The 13,917-nt window shown below is 35.6% G+C and overlaps 1 long non-coding RNA gene across 1 annotated transcript in view; it reads left to right on the forward strand.

Moving 5' to 3' along the window:
- Positions 1 to 12,929, forward strand: part of LOC140850562 (uncharacterized) — a 188,934-nt gene extending 176,005 nt beyond the window's left edge. The window contains exon 3 of the long non-coding RNA XR_012133498.1: positions 12,854 to 12,929. This is a non-coding gene — a long non-coding RNA (uncharacterized lncRNA). The remainder of the gene's footprint in view (positions 1 to 12,853) is intronic.
- The last annotated feature ends 988 nt before the right edge of the window (positions 12,930 to 13,917 follow it).

Genomic DNA, 13,917 nt, shown 5'->3' on the forward strand with positions numbered 1-13,917 from the left:
TCTCAGATATCTGACTTCCATAACTGTAAGAGAATGTGTGTTGTTTTAAGCCACTAAATTTATGGTAATCAGTTATCAGGAATGTGAAACTAATACAATATATGAAAAGTTCTGTGGTTGAGATAAAGAACAGAATCAAATCTCTCTTCCATTTATCAAAATTTGTAGTTCCCCAAATCTGTAAATCCTCCAGTGGAGATAGCAACCACCTGTAACTGGCAAATATTTGAGCCACAGCTTTGTGTAAGCATAGTGAGAGAGAAAAGGGCTCCAGCCCTCATGCTAAAAGTTGCTCTGTGAATATGTCAGGGAACTCTATAAGGAAATGTATCTCAAATAATAAACATAACTCAAGTTGTTCCTCTGAATGGTGTATGAGTTTGTCCATATTAAAATATGAGCACACGAACTTTTAGTTCTGAAAATACTAATGGTTTTCAGAATTGACCTCCCACTGTAAGTAAATAGGATTCTGTATATAATATGTGAAGAATTTTCTTTCAGGCAATAGACAGCAAACAGCCCAGAGATGTGATCCTTGAATAAAGAGAAACATGTAAGGTGAACTCTATATTTTTATAAGATTTGTGCCAGGGGGAATCTCCAAACATGGTGAGATAGAGCCCAAACACAGAGTACTGGTCTTTCTGGGCAGAGGAAGCAAAGATAAGTGAATAGGGCTGAGATACAGGCTAAACTTTGCAGGGAAAGGAGTTGGAGCTGAGGGTGTTGTACAGAGAAGTAGCCCCAGAAGTCTGTTCTGGGGCCCCCTTGCATATCTGGCTGAATACTGAGCTTCACATGCCTAAGACAAGATCCTATGACGTGTGATAGAGAACAGCTACTAGGGACCTGCGACTCCATTGGAGATTCTATGATTCACACGGTGCTGGGTGATGTTAAAATTCCACCCAGCTAAGGAGCAGAGACATCACTGAATAGCCCAAGCATTTAATTGGAATTCCAGAAAAGTCAAATTTTAGGAGGAAACTGTCCCTAACCCTTGTTTAGCCTTACACTGGACCCAGCCTAACAGTTCCTAAAGTTAATCCTCAACCAAACCAAGCTAATCCACCACTTATTAAATGTCTAGGCAGAAGACTCAGAATTGTTACGTGGCATCTCAGCAATAGGGCATCCACTGTATCCAGAGTTGCAGTCCTGAGAGGTTACCATTCAAATTTCCCTTCAAGAAATAATCTGTCCAGCTATAACTGGAACAGTTAGTTGTGAGCCTCTGGCTGCAGCACTTTCATGATCCAGCTTAGCTTTTGAGCCAAAACACTTGCAGGTCAGCCTTTAGCCAATATAGGGGTCTCGATTAGTGTGTGGGTTTATAAATGATGTCTCTTTACTTTAGCTAGTTGGAAATTTATTATCTACCTCTGTGTTACCTCTGCATCCTTCAGGATCTCCATTCTGCTAGGACCATCTAATCATAATTAAATTCGCACTTTCCATCACTCCGGATATCTATCAGATAATTTCCAAACATGGTTGCTTCTCCTTCCCTAGTATCTTCCTCTTTGATTACTTCCCTTGACACACAAACCTTCAGTTTTATGTAATCTGCCAGTTTATTTCCTCATTTTTTCTACCCTAGATTATTGTGAAAATAGCATGCCTAGTCTTTAGAAATGTCTGCTCTTGTTTTGTATTCTAGGAATGTGGGACTTTTCTAGTTAACTTTATGCAACATTTCCTTATGAAAAATTTCAAACATAAAGAAGTAGAAAAATGTTTGCAGTGAATACCCATATACATACTGTATATATTACTCAATATTTTTACTGTACTTGTGCACATCCATCTATACATTTGTTGATCTGTCATTTTTTCTGTATTTCAAAATAAGTTGTGGGTATCAATAATTACATCTGAATATATTACTGAATGCTGTATCATTAGAGATCAACATTTTTCAGTTTATTTTATGAGATGAAATTTATTCATAATAAATACACACATTTTGTAGTTTTTTTTTTACATGATTGGATAGCAATAGCTTTGGCAGGTGATGGAGAAAAAGTGGTAGCAGAAGAAAGGAGTAAAAACTAATGATTTTTCCTTTATACAAAAATCGTAGTCCACATATATGCTTACAGGCATCTACAGTCAACTGTTTGAAATAGTTCTGAAGATATTAGCTATAATATTGGGGTAGTAGATTCGGGGAGTAGTTTAAATGACTTTATTTAAATTACTATTTGGTGTTATTTTTGTCAGTCTAACTTAAAAAACTTTCAAACAGTAAGTTAAAATAAAAGGTATTGTGCTAGTGGCTATAGAAATCAAGGGCAAAAATGTCATACAGACTTGGAGAGAATGAACGTAAAGATTGGAAACAGGAAACTAGGAAATTAACAGAGTCCTTAGGATGAGAGATACAGGATGGGGAGATGGCTTTTCTTATAAATTCCAGGAAGTGTTGATGGCCAATTAATACATGCTAATTTAGCTTTATTATATTAGTGGCAGTCTACTTACTTTGGTACCACATATTGAATACTTGGAAGATGCTGTAGGCAAAACATTACACATATCATAAATACCTGGAGGTAAAAGAGAAGGGCTTCTTAACTATATTTAATTATCACATTACACCACTATTAGTATTACCATCATTGCTATTACTATCACTATGACTTTTATTTGTCCATATTTACTGAATCTTAAAATTGAGCAGTTCTCTATGCCAAATAGATTTATAGATATTATCTATAGGTTACTCTTTGTAGACTGGAGGCAGTTACACAGAGCCCACACTTTTAGGAGAGCCCTAAAAATATTGTCTTACCAATAGCATATGCACTTTTAAAACAGCAGATTTGTGGTTCAGTCACAATTACAGAGAAATCAAGCCACCAGATCTCCAAGATGATCTGGCCAAAAGTTATTTCAGAAATAAACCTATGAGTTCCCAAACTGTGAAGTACCTTGCCCAGTTAATAGTGGAAATGGGTAGAATAACTGTTAAGTTCTAAAGGCTGTTATGGCCTTCCTCTGTTGTAACTTGCCTCCCCAGTTCATACTTAAAAAATCCACATTTTCCTTCTTCTGAGAATGTTATCACAGGCCCCCCACTCCTAGGAACCTTAGAAATAGGGTTATGGAAAATGCCTCTACTTTGTCTAAACTTGAGGGAGCTTCCACTGACCTTTGCCTTGGAAAGACAGAGTGACAGGAAAATGGACCGGGAAAGAACCTTAGGAGGAAATACGCTTTCTTTTACTTTTTAAATAGTATTAATTCCTTTTAATGATTATAAAAGTAGGTGATGTTTGGCTTGAACAATTTGAAAACTACATAACAGAAGATCATAGCAGAAAATAAAAATCACTATAACCTCCTCACACAAAGATGAATACCTTGCTGTTTAAGTATTTCTGGTTCTGTATATATGCTTATCAAATAATGGATAATGATATGTAATGACATATAATAATACATATATTTTCAACCTAGAAAACTAGCATTTTTAGAGAAAAAGAGAGCATAGCTTAAATTAATAATGGAAATTATTATAGTGATTACTCTGAATTCCATTGAAATCATCTTGTGCCGTAATTTACACATACATATACACATATACATGTGTATATGTATTGTATAAACTTTTAAGACAATTTTTTTTAGAGTACTTCCAGGTTTCCAAAAAAACTGAGCATAAGGTACAGATTTCCTTTATACTCCCTGCCCCCACATATGCATAGCCTTCCCATGATCAATATCACCCATTAGAATGGTGCGTTTTTTACTAAGGATGAACTTACATTGGTGTACCATAACCACTCAGTCTACAGCTTACTTTAGAGTTCACTCTTAGTGTTGTACATTCTGTGGGTTTAGATAAATATATAATGACATGTATGTGTCATCATGATATCATACAGAGTATTTGCACTACTCTAAAAATCCTCTGTCTTCTGCCTAGTCATGTCTTCCATCTCCCTACTGCTAGTAAACATTCATCTTTTTATTGTCTCCATAGTTGTGCCCTTCCCTGAATGTCATATATTTGCAGTCATACATTATATAGCCTTTTCAAATAGGCTTCTTTCACTTAATAATATACATTTAAGTTACCTCCATGTCTTTGCATAGCTTGATAGCTCATTTCTTTATAGCACTGATTAATATTCCATTGTACCAGTTAAGTTGTCCATTCACCTACTGAAGGACATTTTGGTTGTTTCCAATGTGTGTATCTTCAGGAAAAAAACCTCAACAATATTAATACATTAATAATAATTTTTGTGTTTATATTAACATATCTTAATATTAATAAAATCGTGTTTGAAGGATTTGTTTATGCATATATGTTGGCTATTAATCTATTGTAATATTGACTTTTCATTATTGATAGTAGGAGCTCATTATATATTTGGTGTAATAGTTCTTTTCTCTCATATGTATTTCAAGTATTTTCAACTGATTTTTAAAAATCTTTTGTGTTGGTAGAAGTATTTCTCTTTGTTTATGTATTTGTTTTAGGAAAGAAGAGTGATAGAATCATTCTTTCTAAAAATCAATATTTGCACCATGAAAATTCAGAATTCACCTGTCCCCATCACTGTCTTATTACAGAATGCATTCTCATAGAATAGAATTGATATTTGATTGTTTTTATCCTTCAATCAAGCATACCTGTGTCACAATTTAAAGTTCTCTCTGCCCAACATTTAAAAAGGATGATGTTCATGCATGACAAGCAGTAAATCTACGGGAAAACCGTCCATAAAGTCTCTTTCAAGGTGTTTAGTGAGATAGGCTTTGGAGCAATAGAAAATCTGACCTATATTGATTCTATGTCCCTTGAGAAATAGGCAGCTTGGGCTTGATTAATGAGCATTTCCCAAGTCATTTATGTCCCGAATCCCTAAAACTGACATCTGAAAACTCTTGTACACTGCTCCAAAGTAAGTTATGTTGAGTGCCTTCTCTAGTTCTGTTATCTCCTTGCCTCTTATGACCAAGTGCTATATGTTTAGCTGTGTAGACAACAGCCAATTTGAGCAAGAAGCAAAAGGAACAAAAACAAAACTATCAAAAATTAAAATATGATAAATATGCTCTGAATCTTAGGCTACAGCTATTTTTATGTATCTTTGAGATTATTTTCCTCATATTCCTGACTTCCCAAATGACTTTCTTTTTCATACTTAAAATAGGGTAACAGTATCAGTATGAAATAGCCAGTAGGAGGTGGGGATTTTTTCAGTATTCTAATATTAAAGTTACACGCTCTATTTCATGTATTTATACTCCAATATCCACACTGATACTTAGAATTAAAGAATCGCAGAAATGTAAAAGGTCTTATAAATATGTCAATGTAGTGGTTTCTATATAAGGGTATGCACTAAAATTATCTGGGAATATTCTTTTTTTCCGAAGCACACATGTCAGACTTACACCTTAGAACTGGAATTGATAAATCTTCTCTTTAAAGGGCCAGATATTAAATGTCTTAGGCTTTGTAGACCTTGCAGTCTCTGCAGCAACAATTCACCTCTGCTGTTAGAGCCCCAAAGCAGCCACAGGTAATACGTAAACAAATAGATGTGACTGTGTTCCAGTAAAACTGCTTATAAAAACAGGTTGTGGTTCAGATTTGGTCCAGGGCTATATTTTCCCAATCTGCTCCACAAAGCCTATTTGATTGTGCCAGTGATTTAACTGGCTTGTAGAAAAACAAAATCATTTGTCTTCAGAGGATTGTAGAAACCAGTTTCTCTGATGCATCATTCATAATGTCTTGAATAAATGAAAAAAAATGCTAGACATGGAAAAAAAACCCTAGAAAATATCAGTCACAGTGTAAAGGAATATTACTCTAATATAAGAGATTCACAAATTACTCAAATGTTGAAATTAACAAAGCCTTTAAAATAACCGATAAGTAAGTTAAAAATACACTCAGTACATTGGAAATGATGAATGTATAGATTAAGATATAAGGAGTTTAGGGGAGATAATGAAACATAAAAAAGAACCATACTTAATGTGAACTAAAGAACACAGTAGATGAAATGAATAATAAACATGAAGACCAAATAATTGAGAATTAGGAAAAGAAAGATATGGAGAAAAAAATAAGAACATGAACTGAGTATCAATGGCCTGTGGAGCAGTATCAAACATTTTTACATTCATAAATTTGGAATCAGAGAAATACGGGAAAAGACAACAGGGCAAAAAGTAAATGATGAAACACCGGTTTACATTTTTTCCTCCGAGTTCACCAAAACAGCCAACTCTGAGATCCAGGAAGTTCATTGGCACCCAAGAAGGAAAAGTAAATAAATGAACAATTGAAAATCTGTCAAGGTACATCTTATACAACTGTTGAATACTGAAGATGGAAAATAACAGCCATAAAAGCAGAAAGAGGATCAACCATATATTACAGAGAGAAATAAAAATATGAATTCCAGCCTTCTCATCAGAAACTGTAGGCCAGCTGTGGAGAAAGTGAAAGTTTCTATGGCCAGATTCTTACCTGGCCCTAGTCAGCTTGTTCACTACACACGTGTGGGCAATGCACTGTTACTGACTCTGTATATAGGAGCTCCGCCCAGTACTCTGGGCTGCACGGCTGCAAGGTTGCAGGAGATAAGAGACTGGAGTGGTGGCAGTGCTGAGGCCAGAGACTGGGATGGCTGTTGGGGTGGAGAGGCCCAGAGACAGAGACTGGCTTGCTGCATGCGGACTCGCTCTGAGTGGACGGGATTCTAGTGATTGACCTGCCACTGTGGAAATGAAGTTGGGTATAAAGCCTTTCACCCCAAGAATGTTCCACTGTCATTTTTTCCATCTCACTGAATCCATAGTGAACTTGTCTGGGGCTGGAACCCACTGGCAAGACACCAGCAGAACATAAAAATGATGTAAGTGCTAATAGGGAAAACAAAAATTCCCGTTCCTCTGAAATTTCATGTTTTGCATGCTTTATACAGCTAACTCTACCTGAAGAGATCAGAAAGCACATACAATTACAATGATGTTTGAGTTGAAACTTCAAATGAGAGAATTTACCAACTAGGTCTTGGGTGTAAGGGAGGAGGGTATTATTTTTTTTTACTTTAAAAAATACTAAGATGTACTATCTTTTTATTGAATAAACAACAGGTAACCTTGTATAAAATTAAGGTGTACAGTGTGTTACTTTAATATGTTTATACATTATAATATGATTGTGATGTAGTGATAGTTATTACATTACATAATTATACCATAATATTATTGTCTGTAATCACTATACTGTGCATTAGACCTCTGGATTATTTACTACTCATTACAAGTTTGTACCCTTAAACACCATTACTCATCCCCAACCCCATCCTCTGGTAACCATCATTTTACTCTTTTTTTATAGGTTTATTTTTTTAGATTCCACATATAAATTATATCACAGTACTTGTCTTTCTCAGTCTGACTTTATCTCACCTAGCATATGGTGCTCAAGGTCCATCCCTGTTGCTGCAAATGGGAGGACATCTTCCTTTCTCATGGTTTAATAATATTCCATTGTGCAAGTGTACCAGGTCTTTTTTATTCATTCATCTGTTGATGGGCATTTGTGTTGTTTCAATCTTGGCTATTATGAATAATGCTGTGATAAACATGGAAGTACATATATATTCCCAAAATCTTGTTTTCATTTCCTTTGGGTATATACCCAGAAATAGAATTGCTGGATTGCATAGATCTTGTGGATAAAGTGAAGGTTCTTGTGGCCAGGATTCTCACCTGGCCCTGGTCGGCTAGCTCACTACACAGGTGTGGGCAGTACATTGTTATTGACTCTATATAAAGAGCTCCGCCCAGTGCTCTGTGTGACATGGTGGCAGGGCTGCAAGGCTGCAGGTGAGCAGAGATGAGGACAGAGACTGAGCTGGGTAGAGAGCCCAGAGGCAGAGACCTGCTTGCTGCATGCAGACTTGCTCTGAGTGGACGGGATTCTAGTGATTGACCTGCCACCATGGAAATAAAGTTAGGTATAACTCTTTCACCCCAAGAACATTCTACTGTCATTTCTTTGGTCACATTGAATCCATAGTGAACTTGTCCAGGGCTGAAACCGATTGGCAAGGCAGGTCTATTTTTAGTTTTTTGAGGAAACTCCATATTGTTTACTATAGTAGTTGAACTAGTTTACATTTCCACCAACAGTATCTGAGGGTTCCCTTTTCACCACATCCTGTCTAGCACCTGCTGTTGCTTGTCTCCTTGATAACAGCCATTCTAACAAGTGTGAGATGTTACCTCATTATGGTCTTGATTTGCACTTCCCTAATGATTAGCAATGTTGAACATGTTTTTGTTTGTCTGTTGGTCACTTTTATGTCCTATATGGAGAAATATCTGTTCAGTTTCTCTGTCCTTTTTTTGGGATATTTTTGTGGTTGTTATTGAGTTGACTGAGTTCTTTATATTTTGGGTATTAATCCTTCATCTAATTTTGCAAAATTTTTCTCCCATTCTGTAGGCTTTTTATTTTGTTAATTGTGTCTTTTCCTGTTCAGAAGCTTTTGAGTTTGATGTAGTTACACTTGTATATTTTTTCTTTTGTTATTTGTATGTTTGGCATCATGCCGAGTAATCTATTGCTAGGACCTGTATTGATGAGAGTCTTCCCTATGTTTTCTTCTAGGAGTTTTATGGTATCAAATCTTATGTTTAAGTCTTCGAACCATTTTGAGTTAATTTTTGTGAGTGGTGTGAGACAGGGGTTCAATTTCATTGTACTCCATGTGTTTCTCCTTTTATTCCTTGCACTATTTGCTGAAGAGACTACCTTTTCCCACTGGGTATTCTTGGCTCCCTTGTTGAATACTAGTTGACCATATATGCCAGGCTTTAATTCTGCACTCTCTGCTCTCTGTTCTTTAATGTCAGTCAGTGTGTTTATTTTTGTGTCAGTAACATACTGTTTTTATTACTGTGGGTTTTTACTATACGGTGAAACCCCAAAGCATTATACCTCTGGCTTTGTCTTTTCTTAGGATTTCTTTGGCCATTTAGGATCCTTCATACTTCCACAAAAATGTTAGGATTGTTTTATCCATTTCTGTGAAGAATGCCTTTGGTATTTTGATAGGGTTGTGTTGAGTATGTAGATAGCTTTGGGTTGTATGGCCATTTTAATAATATTAATTCTTCCAGTAAATGAACATGGGTCATCTTTCCATTTTTTTATGTCATCTTTGATTTCTTTCAGCAAAGTTTTATAGTTTCCATTGTGTAGGTATTTCATGTCCTTAAATATATTCTTAAGCATAAGGTTGTGGTTTGTTTTACAGAGCTGACCCCTCTAAGGTTGGGAACTCAAGCATAAAAAAATAAATTACTGAAGGATGGTAGCATTGCAGTGGGAGGTGTGTACTCAGCACTTGGGAGTTATGCCCACAGACTATAGGGATTCTTAGGTTGGCGGGTCCCAGAGAGCTGTGGTAGGTCTTACTGCTTCCCCGGGCAGACAGCAGAAGATACTTTGTTTCAGTTCTGTTTGTCTTCCTACTTCCCTCATCTGTCACTGTGATGGCTCCTTGGAGAAAGCAACTGGTCCCTCTAGCTGCCGTACATGTGGCTGGACAGATCCCCACTTACTGCCTTCACCTTCCATCTCCTCTTTCAGAAAAGTCACACTAGCCCTCTTTCAGAATTGCTGCCTGCGCAGCCATCACTCCTCTCCTGCTGACAGCTCCATTGGTCCTCCCCGTGTTTTGCTGCCTCCTCCACAAGTCCAGTCTATCACTTTTGGGTGCACAGATGTATGGATCCCTATGGATCCCTCAGGTGTCCTGGTATGCTGTTAAAAGTTGCTATTTTTCAGTTATGGATGCTCAATTCGTTGTAAATTAACTAACTGGGGGAGGGAGAAAATTGTGGGAGGGAAAAAAAGCAATGATATCATGAATGCTGGCTTCACCTGTCCAAGACCTGGAGGAGGGCATTCTTAGCATAAGAGACAAGCAAAGTTAAAGCATTAAATAGAAGTGCATGAGATATAATTGTATTGTGGTGTTGTGACTTGTTTAATAACATGCAAGAATTCAGTGGCAGAGCTTGTTTTTAAGTTCAATGTTCTTTCCACATGTCCCTCCCCTATTGTAAGTATCTGGACTCTGCCTAATACACCGTTTCAAGCTTATTGGATGGTAGGCTGCCTGATTAATTGCCCTCCAAATAGGTGTTCAGGGCAATTATCATCTTCATCTTATAATTTTATATTTTGCAGCCACAGGCTTTTTTTTTCTTTTTGGAAGCCATTTATCCACACTGGAAAATTAAAATAGGTATGATCATGGTATTAACGTCACTTGAATAATAAAAGGCAATTGAAAAGTAAATGCATCAATTTAGGCTGGACTTGATCTGTTGTAATGTGCATTTATATTTAATGCCCTTTATATTTCCCTGGATACTGTGATGGACTGAGCTCTGCAATTTAATTGTATTGGCAAATTTCCTTCCAACTACTTCCATCCTTACATTTGAAAGGGAGGGCGAACAATCAGCTTGCTGTAAACTGATTATAAACAAATTATGCTAGGTTTCAGGTAATGAAAGATGGGCAGTTATAATTATACTTCAAACCATAATCAATAGCAGGGCTGTATACTGGACTAGTATAAGTACATATGAAATATAGTTTAAATAGTATTTAATAAAGCAAATCTGTCCTTTTCTATACTTCTGACAGTCTTGCTGAATACTACAGTATATTGCAAAGTGTGGATGTTTCCATTTTGGCTGTTTTATAAATTCTCTTAATATTAGTTGAATATAGTGTTTGCTAAAATTTCTAGTTTTCTATATAGAAAAGGCAAATATGCTTGGATGTTGGAACTCCAAGACTTGTACTGTAGATATGTTTGTATATCAGAGATACTGCTTTTACCTACATTATATATTTGTTGAGGTCTTCGGGGACTGAAGAGCAGAGTGACTTACTGTAGTCACAGCTCTTCCGGATTACCCCAATGGTGTCACTCATTTGGAGACCAGCCTGCCATCCCTCCAACAGTAATTGAGCTCAACGTATAAACATACCCCAAATGATCAAACCAGGGATGGCGTTTGGTTCTGTGATGACTTGCACCAATAAATAGGACTCAACCCATCCTTTCCAGGCCTTGTTTTCCTGTATAGAGAAAAATAATTAGAACTTTCTATACTCTCAAGACCTAATAGGCATTTCAAAATAAGTGTGCAGTAACTAATTTTCTATCCAATCATAATGAAGATACATAAGTCTATTAGAATAACAGATCTTCAACTGAAGAATTTGTCCATTAGATTTGTTTATATACAACTGTTAAAAGTACTGAAGTAGTCTTAGCTAAAGTTATTTAAAGCTTTGGACCTTTGAGAAAGGGTGTGTTTGTTCCATGATGTAAGCTGGCCTCCTGTGGATAGAAAGGATGAACTACTCTAGATTTCCCACCCTGTAGATTGATGATATAAATAGTAAGGTGAAAAAATTATACATTGTCCACAAATGTGTCTTTATTGTGTCCTCTATTCTCATCAATTGTGGCAAGATTTTTTCTCTGTTAACTAATGGGGATGAAATGATAATTGAGATTTGACTATTTAACATTTCATTTTTCTAGAAGATCCCACTGAATAAAAACATCTCTGTGGTTGGGCTAATTCATAAATAACCCACTGACTGAATTCCTAAGTCATGGCCAACATAGATGGAACACAAAAATAATGATTATTATCTACATATGTTATCATGTACCTGGCACCAAACTTCAGCATCTTACAAACATAAACACATTTGATTTTCACAATGGTCCTATGACATCGTTACTACTAGTATGCCAATTGTATAGATGAGGAAATTGAAATATATATGTGTTCAAGAACTCAGTTCCTCGAAGAAGTGGAGGCAAGAGTGCCAATGTCAAAATCCATACTCTAACCCAGGGTCTGCATAATAGACTTAGGGCCAAATCTTGTACCCTACCTTTTTTTGCATGGCCTGTGAACTATTTTAAAATGACTAAAAATCTCAAAGAAAAATAATATTTCCTGACTCATAATAATTATACTAATTCAAATACAAATATCCATAAATAAAATGTTATTGCAATACATCCGTTCTCTTACCTATTGTCTGTGTCTGTTTTCCTGCTATAATGGCAAGTTGAGTATGTGACCATATGTGGTGTTTCGTCATTTTTCATGCTGCTTGGCACACTACAATTTGGAGTGATAATTTTAACTTGACAGTGTTTTGGTGCCTCATCTATGGCACTTACATGTGGCAAAAAAAATTAAGGTATTTTGTTTATCTTTTTATTAGTAGTGTATATTTACAATGTTAAAATAATAAGAAAAATAATATTGTGGCTTAAAGGCATAATAGGGTGTAGATTATTTTGTTATTGAATTAGGTGTCAAAATATTTTAAAAAGAATTCAAAGTACATTGACATTACCAAACTAAACATGCATCACAATATCCCTACTTGCAGGAAAATATGTTAAGAAAAATTAGGACATTTAAAACAAAACATCTCATTATAGCAGAATTCCTTCACAAAAATAAAAATGAGACAACAAAAGTATCTGAGTAACTCATTTGTTAGCCAAGCAAAGAAAATAGTTTACTAATGTTAAGTTAATGAATAAGCATATCTGATTTCAGCAAAAAAAAAAAAAAATTGCCCAGAGAGAAGCGAACTTGTTAAAAATGATTTGTCTTCCTGTGAAAAACAATATAAAGTGCTGGAAATATGAGGAGCAATAATAATAGTCAACTTAAAAAATAAGCTGGATAGGGATGAGTTATTTTTCTTGATCCTCCATGAGTTAACCCATTTTGCTTTTTCTAGGAGTTAATACTGAGTTTGAAGTCATCAGAGAACTAACCTGCATTCTTAAAGAATAGCCTGCATGAGATAACTACAGGTAAGAATATTTTCAAAGAAGTTGAGAAAATACCAATTCATTAGAAAACGCTAATGAAGTGGAATATACTATGATAGGTTAAAGTACGGGTGAAGTATAAAATTTTGGACAGATTAACAAAGCTTGTGAAAATGGTATTTGTTTAAAGCTTTTATATATTTATTATCCTATTCATCAGCATGTACAATGTGGAAAATATTTTAATTAATTGTCTAAGCAGTGAACTTCATCTGCTCTAGTAGACTTAAACATTGTCAGACCATGAATTCTTGTCAGAAATAGAAGCTGAATGTCTCAACTTGCTTTACCAAGCAGAAGGTTGATGGCTTACCAGTGATGAAGTTGTACTGTAATTTTTTACGTCAGTGCCAATGTTGAAAATTTTCTGAATAATAACAACTGCCCTCAGTCATTATTATTAAACACCTACTGGTTGTGGAACTTAGCTTCTGTTGCATACTTGGTAATATTTCTGAGTGATGTCAATGTAAAATTTCAAGGCAAAACAGAGCTTACATGTAAATTTTATATTGTATGTGTATATAGCTTATATGTAAAACTTATATTGGCTTAAAGTCATAAAAAATAATGTTTGAAGCATAAGTAATGTCAACTGCCTTATAACCTTCCCAGGCTGACAAGAGTTAAAATGAAGTAAAAGCATTCTTCTCACACAAATTTTCAGTGTTCTGTCTACAAATTTCCAAACCTAAACTACAATGCCAAGTGTGTTTCAGACCTCAATGCAAGTACAAAAAACACTTTCATATTTCAAAGTCAATTTTACCAAGAAATTTAGTGGTTTCCACCTAACCTTCAATTAGAAATGATTAATCTGCAGTATTATGGCATGCTAAAGGGCAAATATTGAGAGATGAACCTAACAGAATTTTATGAATGCCTTTCTAGCAAACATGTACTCAATTAAAATTATATGGAGAGGATCATCAAGGTAGCAAAATAGGGGATCCCAGCATCCATCCTCCAA

The sequence above is a fragment of the Manis javanica genome, chromosome 7 (genome assembly GCF_040802235.1).
Source record: "Manis javanica isolate MJ-LG chromosome 7, MJ_LKY, whole genome shotgun sequence".
Classification (NCBI taxonomy): domain Eukaryota; kingdom Metazoa; phylum Chordata; class Mammalia; order Pholidota; family Manidae; genus Manis; species Manis javanica.